The sequence below is a fragment of the Dermacentor variabilis genome, unplaced genomic scaffold, assembly GCF_050947875.1.
Source record: "Dermacentor variabilis isolate Ectoservices unplaced genomic scaffold, ASM5094787v1 scaffold_12, whole genome shotgun sequence".
Lineage (NCBI taxonomy): Eukaryota > Metazoa > Arthropoda > Arachnida > Ixodida > Ixodidae > Dermacentor > Dermacentor variabilis.
The window spans coordinates 49,393,476-49,408,192 of record NW_027460280.1 but is presented as its reverse complement, the minus strand read 5'-3'; positions in this window follow the sequence as shown (position 1 = coordinate 49,408,192).

Below are 14,717 nucleotides of genomic sequence, written 5' to 3'. Positions count from 1 at the left end.
ACGGGGAGCGCCGCTCGGAAGCGCGAAAGAAAGAACTGTAATATAATTGTTGCACTATCCCGGCTTACGTTATCACAGCCAGTCACAAAACATGCAGCGACTGTCCTACCGATTGTTTTCTTTTTTTCTTTTTTCAACTAGCGGTGTACCTAACCTCGATGCCTGCCTTCGGTGGCCGCTTAACGCGAACACGCCTACCTGACAACACTGCGCAAAGCAATTGTCGCGATGACGTGTAAGTTGGCTCTTTTGCCCATCCTGGGCGCACGTCCCCAAACGCGATAGATGCCTGGTAACTCACACGTAACTAAAGCAAGCCGATTCTGCAGCGATAAAGCAAGCGACATCATAGACGCTTTTACCCCGTCAGCCTCGATTTAATTGATTTAAATAATTACATACGATGTAATTGTTTGCGTGATTCCCATGCAAACACGTTTCCTCAAAATTTCATCGTCCGGCAAGATAAAGTCGAGGACGAGCTTTTGGCCAACTTCTCGAACGCATCAGTAATGTGAGATGAATAAAAAGTTAATTGAAGTGCATCTAATAACTATACACATAACCACACAAATAATTTAACAATAGAGGTTACTAATGTTGACTCTCACGTGGTAGCTATGGTCACCGTGATTAATACTGTCCGAGTTTAAAAAACAATATGTGCAGCAACCCCCCTGTTTGGTGTTAACAGCGCAAAACGTAGACGAGACACGAGAAGACGACTCCACAGGCGCTGACTTGTGGTGTCGCAAGTCAGCGCTTGCGGGGTCGTCTTCTCGTCTCGTGTCCCGTCTACGTTTTGCGCTGTTAACGTCAGCATAGAAAACCAACAAGCCCAAGCTTATATATTTTATATATATATTTATATATTATTATATTATAATTAGATAATTATTATATATTATATATTTATATATATATTTATATATATAATTATATTAAAAGAAAGAAAACCCTCTGTATATAGTACGTCATCCTTCAATCGCTCAATTTTCTCTAATGCAAACAGTGCACGGATAACTTAAATAACTAAACAATTCCGTTCAAATAATTTTTGTTTCACACGTGGTCAGGTTCTACGGTGTTTCACCTTATCGCCAGAATCGGCCGACTGTAAGCGATGCATGATAAAAAATAAATACAAATTGAGCAAAAAAGTAAGGAACCATGCACTACCGGCTCAGTTTTCGATATTAAATTCCTCGTAGCGACAGAAGAGCGCCAAATCAAATATTGCTTAAAACTTGAAAGTATACTGTGCTTGTGGTTTGACTAGTGCTATTGTATGGCTGCCAAATTTTGCAGGAGCAGATAAACAGACGACCTATTCAAAAATAGTTATTTCAGCCACTTATAGGAAGCAAAACGGTCCATTATGCTCTTGTTCTTCTGGTTAGTATATATAGCCAGCCCTACTAGCCTCCTAAACTGTAACCTCTTAAATAAGGGCTGAGCCTTCGCGGCCAAAACTTGTAGGACGTGCTCATCGTGGACATTACAACTTTGCGCTCTATATGCAGCATCCCCGTTAGATTCACTTACATCGCTAAGCTACAGAGCAGCCCTATGACAACTGGTGTCTCAATCAACTCCACTAGCATGTGATTGTAGCAAGTTGGACTTCTTGGTTCGTTTTTATGAAAACAGCGCTATCACAAAGGCGAGAGTGACGGCTCAAAACGAGCCACAGCGTCTTGTGCGCGTGCGCCTTGTTTGTGGCTTGTATAATTCACGTCAATTCCTGAGCCGTTCTCATAGAAGAGACGTTGCTGACAGGCGCAACTAAACAGACATCGCCCCCCCCCTTTTTTTTTTCCTTTTCTTCTTTTATTTAAACACACACTCGTACGAAGCCATCTCTTCCCACACCGGTTTGCTTCGCCCCGCGGTCCCCGCCGCTACACTGATGCTACTGCCTGGCACCGCGCTCCGTCGTAGAATCCTTCAGCCGAAAAAAGCGAAAAAGAAAAAGAAAAGACGGCGCCGAACGGCATACGTGACTGCCAACGCAACCCTCTCCGCTGACCCGGGGTTAAGGAGAGCCGCGCCCACCTGGCTTGCCAAGCGAGTCCGTGCAGCGCGTGCCAAAACAAATGGGGTGCGTGCCGCCCTGGCAGAACGGGCTCGCACGTGACCGCTGTCACGTGCTGCGTTCGCGTCGCGGGGCACGATCCCCTGCTCGGGCCTTTTCCCCCGGAGTTGCACCATGGAAGTGCAACAGCGCGCTTGAAAACCAGTCGCTAGCGTCTTATGACGCTTATGAGAAATCAAGGAAGCGAAGAAGCAAAAAGCGCTTCGGCGTCAAATATAGGACGTCCGTGAAGGTGTTCGCGGAGGCGTGCATATGACCCCCGCGGTTACTCGGCCAACGTTACCCCTCAGTAAAACGAGTTTAGCAGGCACTTCAGCTGAAAAGTGAGGTAGGCGTCACGCTAGAGAGATGGGTGCCTGGCCTGACTTTCGCTGGAGTAACCGTATTTTTCTTTTTTTTTCACGCAATTCAGGCACCCTCAACGCGAGTCAGGTTCGCTTTAGGAAATAAAGAAGTCACGCAATTGCTTTTTCGCGAGAAGCGAGCCTGAGAGTGTTAGGATTTCGTTTTGTTTGGTTGCCCATTCCTGGAGCCCAACAGCTGCGCGAGAGGCATTTTCAAGGAGGGACAATGAATTGGATCGCTGTGGAACCACCGCGACGGCACATCTTTTTCACTTTTCTCGGGCCCGTTCGTATTCAAGCTGCGAATGCACATGGACGCAACTCAAAGAAAATGCACATTGAAAAGTTGGAAAGTCGTCTAATAGAACAAAGTTATCTGTTTGACCATTCTATGGCGCTGTAGGATGTTCTTCAAGCGTCGATGTCCCCTATATATGCGTCAATGCTCGTGATTGGTTGGTACGTGGCAGTGATATATCGGGCAGTGACAAGGAGAGGGGGGCTAGGTCGGACGTATTTCTGCCAAGTGATGCACCAAGGACGGGCTAAAAAACGTGCTAGAAATTTGTTCACGCGGGATGGGCAAACTTATTTATTTATTTATTTTACTTCTTGTTTCACGTTACCACGCATTTCCCCTGGTGTTTGGGGCGCACATGAGACGGTATACTCGATTCCATTACCACTGTTCACACAGGAAGTGGGCCTATCCCACCACTAGAATACGCCCACTTTTTGCGGGAACAACGGTTATGGAGCAGAGAACAGTTTCACGCACGGACACATGCCCATGGTGCAGAGCCACGCCAACCTTAGACCACATCTCATGGGCATGCACGGCATATACACAAAAGACAAACACAGAAATTACGGATCATACACAATGGGAGGCGGCGCTGTCCAGCTCACAGGAAGAGGTCCAAAGGGCCATCATCCGACAAGCAAGACGGCGTGCGGAAGCCAGTGGGGCCCTTGTCTGGGGGCTCCAACCATTGAGCCTTTTATTCTTCAATAAAGTTGTTCTATCTATCTATCTATCTATTCACGCACGCACCAAGCGCCAGGAGGAAAGACGGCCTCGCTTGAAACAAGAAGTTAAATAAATAAAGTAGTGCTAAGCCTGCATGTTGTGGCAGCGCGTTTAAACTATATGAAGGAATTAAACTCTATTGAGAAACTGCTGCGAGTATTCGCTGTTTATAATGAGAACGAATAAACTCGGCATTTCATATTGCACAAGCTTGTGGTGCCTGTTCAGGACACATGTAAAAATTTATTCCTTCTTTCTTTTCCTTTTTTTTAATTTCCTTCCTTTCTTTTTCTGTGTGCGCAAGTAAAAAAAAAACGCTGACATAGGTCGATGGCCTCCTTCGAAGCGTCGTGATCGATCATGGCAAAGAGGGGTCCCACGGCGATCTGAAAGAGTTACACTCTAGCGAAAGGCAACAGCGAGGGGAACCTCAGCTGGCGTAACAACCCAGAATTTAAGTCGCCTTATTATATGCGCGTTGGTTGAGTACGTACACGTTAACAGAGACGCTGTGGTCATGCCACACATGTGAACATTTTGGGACGACTCAGCTAAGCAGCGAATTTTAATTCTTTTTTCTTTGTTTTTTTTTTTCTTTTTTAGGCCTTCATGCATTCTATCTGCCCAAACGTCACCTCTGACATTTCACTGAGGGGAGTAACACATCATAAGCTTCGTGTATTCTCTCAAAAACAGGAACTTGGTAATGGGAAAGGCAGCATGCATACATAGCTACAACGTAGAAGGTGGACCCCATACGGCAGCAGCAAATGTTAAAACGGTAATGGTGCGGTTAATGCTTTTATGATCGTGATCAGTTGATACAAGCAAGTTCACTGCGAAGTGTGTTTCCATCACGCACGTCAGCGCTTGCTACTGCTTGGTGCGGAGGTTAATTCACCGTACTGGCACGGGCCACAACATATAATATTTTAAGAAATGACAACCAGCGAAGCTCCCCCTTTTGTCTGGTATATGCGACAGAGAAACTAACAATAAAGGCATTCTGCACTCTGTATAAACATGCACATATGTTTTTTTTTTTTTGTCGGCTTGATCGATTCAATAAACTTCAGTCCAATCCCATGCATGTGGCGGATAGCTTTAGGGTTCAAGAGACCCGCCAAAGGTTCGTTGAGGACGTTTTGATAACTGCCGATATGTGTCTTTCTCTGTGCGTTTCTAGTTTTTCTCCCTTTTACATTCGTAAAACTCGAATGGTATGAGAGGTGTTTCCAAAGGATGTTCAGCTACCGTTTGTTTCAAAACACTATTTTTAAAGGAAGATTTATAATGAAATCAATTTCTGCTGACCATGCTTTGTAGCAGCTGTGGACATCAGAATCTGTGCGATACTCGCCAATACAACGTTACACTTGTAAATTTTTGTATGCGATGATTTTAGGGTGCACGTCGCAATTTCGCAATTCAAGTCAATGAGCACTCGGAGCGTAACCTACTCAAGCTTTTGTCTCCAATTTCGAAAAATACGGATTCAAAATGTGCCATGAAATTCACTGCTGTTCCCGTTAACTGTTTCCCGTTATGCATCTGGGGGCGGAAACGTATTAACTAGCTAGACTAGGAATACATAGGGCTGCAGATTTCGAGTTTTATTTTATTACAGCGAAGCTCTTAGCCTCTAGTTGGCCGGCATTTTCCGTGTCCGTCAGCAAAAATGTGGGCCTATCTCGGCGGCAGTGCAAGGCCAGGAGTGGCTTGTACGTGTTCCCGTAAGGCAGATGCTTCAAGCCGTCAGCACAGTGATGCTAACGGTGCATACATTCTTTGGAATCACGCATACAACGTACAGAACAGCACACGTTTGAATAAAGAACAAGCACAAAACAAGCATCCGAACGGCGTAAATGATAAAGCGCTCCTGATAACGACGCGAAGCACGTAGCGCTCCCCGCATATGTTTTCCCGGTAAAGATTACTGTGGCGCAAGCTGCATGCCGCGCCGACGGCAGCTTGCGACGTGGGGAGTGACGACCCTAACCTTTCGTATATTAAAGAACCAGCCTAGCAACTTATTTCAATGTTGCTGTAGCACTGCTATAGGCGGCGGCGTGCTGTCAAAATTACCATGGCTCCCATTACTATCATTACTCGAAAGCAATAAAGCGTTGCATATCCCCTCAGTAGTTGTAGAGGTGGTTTACATCAGCTTCGCTAGACATCCACTTTCGCAGGGCCGAGATGGCGAATCGATTTTTTTTCTATACTGACGCTACGCAGACAGATATGTCGGAGCCAATGTGCACGCACACCATGGATCAGGTCTTCAAGTTCAGTCAGCGATACGTCTTTTCTTTTATAAGAATACTAAGATCACCACAAATCTGACCCATGTCTTTCATCATTACTAATCAATTTCGATATATAAATACAGGCCTGTATTCATAAAGGAGCTCGCACGAACTCCCGTCAGGCAATAGCGGCAGTCTTCGACTGCCGCGGTTGCGTCTTGTCTTTCCGATTGCGTCTCGCCAAATGCGTTTTTGTCGAGGCTTCACTGGAGTTTGGTTTGTGATTCTGCAAGGTCACGCACTTAGGCTGGCTTTCGTTATTTTCTGGGGGTTCACACTGCAGAGCTCGTCCCTTTGCTCCTTTAGAGCCGCACTTCAGTGACTATGGCAGCCTCCTGCGTAGCACGAGGACGCGGGTTCGATTTCCAAACGCATTTCTGTGGGGCGTAATGCGAGAACGTTTGAGTACCGTGATTTCGATTCGCGTAATACGGCCCCTCACCAGGACCCTTCGAAAATTCTGGTTATACATTCGAAGTTGTACAGCGCCGTAGCAAGCGTTCTACCGCGGGAAACATTAAAAAGTGTTTAGTAAAAGCGGATATAGACAAGAGAGATTCTTGTTGTTTGGGAAAGTGGCCTATAGATGCAGTGCACTCTCTCAGGTGAAGACACCCCAGCCGCACTGCACCGGGGAAAGGGAATGAAAGGGCGGACGGAGACAGAAGCAGATGAAGTGTTTCAAGACCATTTTGTGGGCAGACCCTCCCCTCAGCAGAGGCTCTCTTGCATTGCCTCGACCAGAGTCCGCGGGCGACGTTCCTCCTCTCCTTCTCCCATATCGCAGCCCATGTGCTGTTTACCCCCTTCTTGCTGAGCGGCGCATTTCTGGTGGCGGTTTTGTGCGCTTAGCGCGTTTCAGGGGATTCCCGGTGTTTGCGTAGCTGCTCGCTAGCTGTTGTTGAGCGGCGCGTGACGCGGAGGCGCGTGCTGCCATTATCCCTCTGGCGGGCAGAGCGGCTCCCTTGAGAGAAGGGCGCGAAGACTTTCGTTTGAATATTCAGCCGAAGTGCCGTCATTTTAATAAACCGTTTGCTTACTCGGCCACTTTCGCGGCCTGCGTCGCTGCAACGCGCACTTTGCAGACACGATCGTCGCCGCATTTGTCTGTATGCAATAGCCAAACCTGGTAAGGGGCCCAAACCCCACATGGCCGAAATTAGTCGGGCGCTCGGAGGCCTTCCACAGTGACGTCCCTCATAACCCACCGCGCAGCTTCGGGATGTTAAGCCACATAAGTTGTAGCGGCAAGCTCTACGCTTATACGTCTGGTGAAATTCGTCGCAAACGTATACCGCGGATCTATCGTCGGTTCCGCACCATCGCAGCTCAGTATACGATAAAACGTTTCATGCTCCCTTACGCGTCTTCTTTCGTTATGTCACTTCTTGAAATGAAAGCAAGTGCGGTCGCTTTCCCACTGTGGATGAATTGCTGTGAAGCGAGAAATGGGGGAGGTGAAGGGCGAAGAAAAAAAGAAGCTTTCGCTTCTTCTAGTTCCACGCTTCTTTCAGAAGAGTTGTTGTTATAGCTTTGCATACGTAAATTGTCTTCAAGCATTTCGTCGGCCATTTTCGCAACTCGAGCTTCTCGCAAGAATACTATTCACCTCCATTATGAGATTATCACAGCTGGTGCGCAGCTTATGAATGTACGGCCATCCCGGTATACACACGCTTGCACTTCTCAACTCGATCATGCCAGTTGTGTTCCATGGCTGAAAAGTTGTTTCAGGCGCTCCGTGGAAGCACCATTTCTTTTGAAGCTCCCAATTCGGCCTGTAGGTCCAGCTTGCTCTTATAGCTAAACAAACCGTAAAACACGCATGCCAAAATACACAGAGAGCAGACAAGACGATGTCCTCGAGAAGAAAAAATATAAAATTGAACGAGTTCGCTGCACGGTTTAGTGTAACACAGTGAGGTCGATAATGAATGCCATCTCCTTAATGCTCAGTACGCAATAAATACATCTGTAAGCGGCAGGCGAGGTCTGCTCTTGTTACGTGTAATGATTCAACGTACAGAGTACAAAGCTCGCCTATAGTTCTACAAGTCATTTCCGGAGCACTGCGTGATTTCGGCTCTTTTGTCCGCCTTTCGCCAGCGTGAGAAATATCGACGCGGGGTGCAGCACAAACCGCCCTTGTTCATCGTTCAGAAACATCAATGTTCTCCCGTGCTTCTAAAAAACAGCAAACTGAGCGAAATTTTAAGTGCTGGCTTCTTCCTTTGCTACAAGCTATACAAGTTTGGAGCTGTAATTTATGTAGTACAATGTAAATTTGCGCCGTCTTCGACGCCACCAGTTCATTATTGAATACCTCAAGCAAAAGGAAATTTCACTGACTGTGCTGCTGTCAAGGCAACGAGATGTGGAAGATACGTACGCCCCACGCAGACGCATATAGTCTATCTAGTCGTCTCTGTATTAAATGTGTATACGTGAAAAATTTCCCGTGTCATTGCAATCCATTCGTGAACTGCACATTATATCGAAAAACGCCTTCACTCATTCTTAAGGGCGCCTCGGCTGCTTTTCTGTCTCATTTTGGAAAAAGGCCATCGCTAAAATTGCGGCGACGGTGGAAACGCGACAAGTTTATCCAAACAGCGCGCACCGTGCTACACATGAGCGTGCAAATGATGAAATCGGGTAGGCTGTATCAGGGACGCAGTCGCAGTGGAATACATCAAACGTCTTACGCCTGCTGCACAAGGTGTATAGACACTTCTGTACAGAAATGACGTAAGCAAAAAATACACAAGTTACATTTATTCGTGCACTAGAAAGCGTACGTGCCTAACTTACGTTACAGCGCTAGTGCACATGCGGGTCGAATGGTCCAATCTTGCAGTCGTGCTCACTCCCTATTCGTAGAGGGCCCGTTTGTTTTGCAGAGGGTGTTTGGGCACTATAGGGTAAAGGAGTGGTGGCGCCCGAAACAGCCATATGCGCTGCTCGAGCCAATGGCTCAGGGCTCCTGAGCTTGCCGCAACCTCCTGCGCTTGCGCTCCCTGTGGAGACGGACGCGTTCCGGCGCGGTCAAAGGGGTTGGATATCTCTCTACCCGAGCCTCTGCACGCTATTTCTGGATCCTGCATGTCGATCGGGCGACCGCCATAACCGAGCAAGCGTGAAATTTCTGCTGAAAATTGCACACTTGCAGACCTTTACGAATAGGCCTTTATGGATAGCATGTCTAGATATCAAAGGAGCCCACGACAACATATACAGGGAATTGTTACGGTATATTTTCAAGCACGAAAGCATAGATGACGATTTCAGGGAGGTGCTGAGGGATATATACAGAGACAAGCGAGTACAAATTGTATGAGGAGGCCGAAAACGTAATTAAGTGGTGGAAATTCACCAAGGACTGAAGCAAGGATGTCCTCTGTCTCTATTGCTGTTCACGCTTCATGTTAATGGCATAGAAAGACGACTGGAAAACAGTGAATTAGGGTTTAAGCTACCCGACATGCGTAATGGACAAATTGTACAGCAGAAGGTCCCCGGATGACGTAGTGCTACTAGCGGACAATGCTAGAGATTTACAGACACTTTCGAATATATGTGGCAACGCAGGGACAAATCTAGACCTTAAGTGTAGCACAGAGAAATCGGGTATTATGATCATTAGTGAAGAGACGAGCAATTACGTGGTATCAATTCAACAGTAAGTCAAATACCCCTAGTCAAGCAATATAAATATACCTTGGCGCATACATAAACGAAGGAAAGACTTATTCAAGCCCCCATCCTGATAATATGAAAATAGTGGTAAAGCGGAATGCAGCAATAATAGAACATAGAGCACTTTGGGGGGCTACAATATATATGAGGTGGTGCGTGGAATCTCTAAAGGAGTAAGTTGCCAGCACTAATGTTCGCAAAAGCTATTCTGTGCTTAAAATCGATCTTCTCGAGAGTGAAAGTTAACCAAAGATCGGTATGCCATTGGCTCTGGGAACGCACGGCAAAGCCACAAATGAGGCATTGCATGATGTCATGGGTTGCGCCACTTTTGAAGTCAAAGAAGCGCAGAGCAAAATTATTTTTCAAGAAAGAACATCAATGGGTGGCTAAAGTGCACAAGTATCTGTACCTGAAAAGCGTGGACACAGAATAGAGGAAGAGGACAGGAAAGTCGGCCACCAAGTACAGGGTAAATGAAAGTGTATATAGACAACCGGGAGTCATAAAAAGGAACTGAGAGAAGAAAAATGCACCGACGATTACGATACTCCCTAATGCGAAATTTCAGCATTTCCCGATATATTGGCTGGCGCGTACAACCTGTCTCGTGCGGCACGTTGCAAACGTAGCGAAGTGCGGCGCGACTGCTTCGCTGATCGGGAGATCGCGAGAGGCAGCGCGTGGGTGATGCGTGGGCGCGATTCACAGCAGCCGCCGCAAACAGACCTCCGCTCATGCAGCGCATTGTTTTCATGCACAGGGTGTCCCAGCCATAGGCGGAGAGCGAGGCAGTTTGGGCGAGTTGGTATGTCATGACTTTCTTAGGCTTGTAGCGCCGCTCAGAAAGAGCAAAAAGGAAGGTGGAAGGGGTAATGAAAGGGAACGGAGAACGCGCTCACTCTGTTCTCCGTTCCCTTTCATTACCCCCTCTTCCACCTTCCTTTTTGCTCTTTCTGAGCAGCGCTACAAGCCTAAAAAAGTCATAGACGGAAATAAAATTCAAACAGCGCTAATACGACAGGACCAGAATGAGGAGGAGACAAACATTCTGGTCATTCATTCTGGTCCTGTCGTTTTAGCGCTGTTTGAATTTTATTGTTACCATGCAACACCAACTCGCCCAATCCGCTGCCCTTCTGCAGTTCATAGACGGAGAGCTTTAATTTTCCGGAAAGGCGGGGCAGGGGGGGGGGGGGGGGGGGTACCAGCTTCCCGAATTCCATATATATATATATATATATATATATATATATATATATATATATATATATATATATATATATATATATATATATATATATATATATATATATATATATATATATATGTGTGTTTCTTGCACTTGAAGAAACTTCGTGTGACCTCGATGAATTGAGCGCTCAAGTGACAGCGTTATATGAGTATATATATATATATATATATATATATATATATATATACACGAGACTTCATAGCAGGAGACAGTTCAATTTCACAGCCCGAGTCCTCTCGGTGGTATAATTTTCCTCCCTGTAATTGTCGCATACTTGGCTATCACTAATACTCCTTCGCCTTTCCGGCGAAATGCAGCCTCTCTCTCTCTTTATTTTTTCTGTGAGTCCGCGTATAAGCGCTGCTGCGCATAACTTCCGTTGATTCTGATTTCGAGTGAATCTGGCTTGGCCTCATTTCGGTTCCTGAATGAATTGTAGTGTTCCCCAACTATCATGCACCAAGAGCTAAAAAAAAAAAAAGAGCAGTTGCGTACTGTCCCAATTTTCAAAGTGTCAATCAGGCATTTGCAGGCACCCCCAAATGACATCTAACTGCGGTGTTTTGAGCGACGCACTAATTGCGTACTAATTTTTTTTCGACTGGTAAAGAAACCCCACGAAATATGAAATATATCACGTGACTGCTCTCCCACGCGCATCATAAAGCAGCGCCCTCAAATAAGCAGATTAAAAGCAACCGCATTGCCTGTCGCAAACCCGAAGGTACAGTGCATTACCTTTATAACGGTACGGAAGGAGCACCAACAACCGGTTTCGCAGCGTCGCCGCTATTCCTCCCTCCCAGTTCTACGTCACACTTATTATCCGCCTCTCAAGGCCGACTGAGCACATTGATAACAAAAGCACCTTGATAACGCGGCTGAAGCGCCGCTCTGACCGCGCACGAAATGCGAAAAGCAATGTAATAGGCATATACATATATAATATTCTAAAACCCCGGCTTTGCTCGCACCGTATCGAAAGAGTGCGCGCGAAGCTATATTTTGCGCCAAAAACTTGCTTCGGACCAAAGCCAAATTAAAGCGACGGTTTTATTTTTTCGTGAGAGTGCATACGTGCTGCAGAAACAGGTTCGTGGCATAAAAATAAAAGCGAAATAAACCGATCGGGAAGCGACTCACGTGTAGAGAAAAGGCAAAACCGATGCGTTCAAGAAAGTATACCGCTTCTAAATGAACTGAATTGGCAATCAGAATGTCTGCACAAAAAAAAAAAAAAACGACCATCAGATTTCAGTGTGCCCTTACGATCTGTGAATTCGTACCAGCTGCTCCCTACAGGACGTGTTCGAATAGGTCTCCTTCTGCAGCTACGCAGTACTGAATCCGCTTTATCACATCTTCAGTGGCTTTCTTGATGACCGACGCTAGAATTCTACGGCAGACATACGTTATCCCTGCCTTGAACTAATCTGACGTCCGTCTCAATCATCTAAGCCCGATCTTTCCCATAACTCCAAAGAAAAAAAAACTAGAGAGAGAGAGAGAGAGAGAGAGAGAGAGAGAGAGAGGTCAGGTGACTTAGCCGGCCAACTTACAGGCTCGTGGCTTCCAATCTATTGCGCATGAAAAGTCGCATCCAGCTAGTTTCGTGCTCGGCTGCTGCTGTGTGCGGGTGCCCCATCTGGTTGATACCACAGAAGTGGAAGACGTGACAGAAGGACTTCGCTAAGAAACTCATCCACCACTCCTTCAAGGATTTCGTTCACGTAACGGTGTCTAGTGAATGTGTGATCGAAGAAGATGGACCGATTATTGCACCAGAGTAAATTCCGAACCACACATCGAGCAACCACTGGTACTGGTGTCGATTGCGCTTTACCCAGTGTGGACTGGAGTCCCTCCAATAGTGTGAATTATGCAAATTTACCTAGGCATTTCTGGGAAAATTGGCTTGATCTGTGCACATGATGTTCTCAAGAAGTCCGGTGGCTCATCGGCTTTTGTGAGGACGCAATTCGAGAAATCTAGACGATTCTACAGGTCCCTGTCTTCCAAGCATTGGTGCTGGGTAAGGTGGTACGGGTGAAAGGCCGTCGTTCAGAATTCTCCAAACTGATTACTTGGAAATAGGCACCTCGGCGGCCACGTCCCGCACGCTAGCATGAGGGTTTGAGGCCATAAATGCTAGCAAATCCGTGCGTAGGCTAGGACCCAAAGATGGAGTCCTCCGCCGCTGTTTCTTGAAGCTGCCGGTTTGTCTCAGGTTTTCATAATTTCTGATGACAGTCGATACGTTTGGTCTACCGCCAAACTTCCATGACTGCACTCTAAGAAAGTTTGTACCCTTTGGGGTGTATATCTGCCACACAACGATAATCGTCATCTGCCTTACTTGCGTTTCCTTTCTTGAAAACGCAGCGCCCGCTACTTTCCTGACGTCAATGCTATGTCATGCTGATAACGCGCATACCGTTCGTCACTGGGAAGTACCGGGCTCGCAGCGTTAAAGAAAGGAAATGCGGAAAGACAGAAGACGTTATGACGTTATTGTGTGGCAAGATACGACTCAAAGGGCGTAAACTTTTCTTAGAGTGTGATATATACAGGGCGCCCTACTTTTGCACTACTTTTGGATGGACCCACGTATCTTCGGCATCGGCCTACGTATGGGGACAGACAGACAGACAGACAGACAGACAGACAGACAGACAGACAGGCGGCTGGGCACAGTATTGCACTATCTTCGGTATCGGCCCACGTATGGGGAGTGCTTAATGCCTGCTTCACCTCCGCCGCGGGTCTGCCCGACGGTAGTGCAATGCCGGGCCGACCCGCGGCGGAGGTGAAGCAGGCGTTAAGCACTCCCAATACGTGGGCCCATCCCGAAGATTTCGAAGGGCGCGTTACAGGTTCCCTAGCCCACAAGAGTATGTGCCATTGAGCTTGGACCCTTTTTGCACTACTACCAGGATCGGCGCACACGATTTTTTCTGTTGACGCATGACGAAAAAACTATGTAAGGTTAGTTATATATACAGCTCTCGCTGTAAAAGGCATCAACATGTTGACTGCCGAATAGATTGATTTGTCAGCGCTTTAGGAATGCGTGTAAGGAGTGGTGGTGTGGGGAGGGGTGGGGGATATGCCGCTTAATTTCGGTGGGAGGGGGGGAGGCCCGGGCGCCCCACTGGGTACGTGCCTGAGTGAGATAGCTGTTCGTGTTTGCCTGCGCAAGCTTAGCATCATGCTTGCTAATTTAATTAGTAATCGAATGCTTTCAGCAATTGAAACAACCGATAAAACTAGGAACCTTATCTTGTGTTGTTTAATAATCTCCTATCACTCTCATTGCTTCGCCTTCCGAGCGAAACTGTGACTTTGTTTTTCGGTCCGACAGCCTGCTTTTACTGCGCCACAACCAAAGAGGCTTAAAATATTTTCTGGAGTGGCAGCCCCAGCAGATTATTACCGGCAGAGGTGAAGCTAGCGCTTTCGTCTACTTCGCCCCTGAAAGCGTGCCGGACTTCAGACCGGTCATTTCAATCAATCAATCATTTTTATTTCAGTATCAAAGATACTTGGTGGGTACAGACAAAAAGCCATTCATCAGGCTTGACGAGGTCTGCACCCCCGAATACTGGCAGACAAGGCGCATAACAAATACAGCACGCCAACATAAGTAAACCGAACAGTGTACAGAGGTCAGCTGCATATTTTTTTACGGTCTTAAATCAGCTGCTATCAGCTAATCAGCTGATCAAGGACAGTTCAACTGCCCTTGATCTGTTGTAAATACAATTATTATTTGGAAAATAAGAGCTCGTTACATGTTTCGGGCTAAAATATTGCCATTGGCTGTGTAGTGCCATCATGATCTCCCCTACAATTTGCCAAAACGGCCAAGTTTTATCCTAACACCAGTGACACAAACAGCCACATAGAGCAGTACACCTATACAGGGTGTCCCACATAACTTGAGCCAAGAAGTTAAAAATGAAAGTTTCAACCGAACGCATAATAT